The sequence below is a fragment of the Marmota marmota genome, unplaced genomic scaffold (genome assembly GCF_001458135.2).
Source record: "Marmota marmota marmota unplaced genomic scaffold, marMar, whole genome shotgun sequence".
NCBI lineage: Eukaryota > Metazoa > Chordata > Mammalia > Rodentia > Sciuridae > Marmota > Marmota marmota.
Genome location: NW_026000016.1, coordinates 44,248,933 through 44,251,137, shown reverse-complemented (window position 1 = coordinate 44,251,137; position 2,205 = coordinate 44,248,933).

Genomic DNA, 2,205 nt, shown 5'->3' with positions numbered 1-2,205 from the left:
TTTTTTTTTTATTTTGTTATTTGTTAATATTTTAGGGGAGGGGGGATAGTAGAGGATAGGAAGGGCAGCAGAATACAACAGACACTAGTATGGCAGTATGTAAAAAAGTGGATGTGGAACCAATGTGAATCTGCAATATGTATATGGGGTAAAAATGGGAGTTCATAATCCGCTTGAATCAAATGTATGAAATATGTCAAGAGCTTTGTAATGTTTTGAACAACTAATAAAAAAAATTTAAAAAATAAAATAAATAAATAAATGAAATACAAAAAAGGGCTGGGGATGTGGCTCAGTGGTTAAGCGCCTCGAGTTCAATCACTGGTATAAAAAAAAAATAGTGAGCTGGGTGGGAGGGCACACACCTGTAATCTCAGTGGCTGAGACTGGAGGATCCTGAGTTCAAAGCCAGTATCAGCAATGGAGAGGCGCTAAGCAACTCAGTGAGACCCTGTCTCTAAATAAAATACAAAATAGGGCTGGGGATGTGGCTCAGTGGTCAGTGCCCCTGGGTTCAATCCCTGATAGTAAAAAAAAATAATAATAATAAAGTTCTGGTTATGAAAAAAAAACACAAACTCATTGGAAAAGAAAAAGAGAATAAAAATACAGGAAAATGATGCTACCTTAAATTTTATCATGTAGTAGCAACACTTAAACATTTTGGTGTATTTTTGTCCAGTGTTTCTAAGAGTATCTTTATATAGTTATGATAAGTGTGTATGAGGCATTTAACAGCTTAGAATATTTATTGCCCATATTATTAAAAATATTTTTAAAACCTATTTTTATAAAATATTTTTCTGATAATAAGAAAAGTAGAAAATTTGAAAAATAATGTATAAGAAAAATTCAAATTATCCATAATCCCACATCTCAAAGGTAATCATTATTAATACTTTGGCACATACTCTTCCATTCTCTCTAAGTGCATTTTCCGTTACCTAGCTGAGAAAACATGTGTTTGTATCCTGTATTCTTCATTCATGTATGTGGTGCTTCATTCATTAAGTAGTCTCCTATACAATTAAAAGTTTTCATAAAAATTATTTTTGTTGTCCACATAATATTACATCACATTGATATATTATAATTTGCTTGACTTTCCCCTACTCAGGACTTTTCTTAGCAGTTTAATTCTTTCCATGGATAATCCAGGAGCTTTGAATTTTATGTTAATTTTCAATACATAATAAAGTAGCTTGAGAAATGCACATCAACAAACTGTGACAGAAAAGTGGGGCATTACAAATATGAAGTCAAGAAATAGTCATTTGTGACCACAGGTAATATACCAGGCTGCAAATATCATATTCTGTATGTTATTCCTCACCTTTTCCAAAAAGGACTTGAAATACTTTATAGAAATACTCAGAAATCAGGTCAAGATAACAAGGTGTTAATGGAAGGCCACAAATTTGATTCTGAGCCTTCAGCTGCTAAAACAAATTAATTATAAGAGTCACAGTTTCTTTAAGATAAAAACCAAACTCCTTCTAGAGGAGCAGTTTCACCCAGAATTGAGACCCTAGTGAAATCCTTATAAAATGGTGTAAGATGGGGGCATGGTGTGGTTTTTTATGCTTGAGCTTAGATGTCAAGAGGTCTGAATTCCAGGTTAAGCTTTGCTGCTAACTACCAGTGCAAACTGGGTAAGTCACTTAAGTATGCTTACAGCCTTTATTTCTGTCATTTAATGGTCATTTTAAAGTACCTACTATGTTCAAAGCATGAAAAAAGAATTTTGGGTCCTCAAGGTGCACAAGTCCTGGTGGGACAGACAAGCATACAGGCTGCTTGTTGCATATGCGGCTGAATGAAGAGGGGCAGGAGGGAGGTTGTCCTATCAGACATCCTGTGACTTTCAGGTTAATGCAGATGTCGAATATCACCCTCAGTAAATTTTAATTATGTTTGTCAAAAGCAATATTCTGAATTAAATATTAAAAAGTTAATAGGATTGAATTCAATAAAGTATTAGAGAAGCAACCATCATTGGGAATGGTAACTATTACACAAAAACTGGATAGGCACAGGATGGAAATACCTGTCATATATTTTTTAAATTTTTTATTAGTTATTGGTGAATCTTTATTTATTTGTTTATATACGGTGCTGAGAATCAAACCCAATGCCCCACACATGCCTGGCAAGTGCTCCACCACTGAGCCAAAATCCCAGTCCCTGTCATATTTTTAATAACTA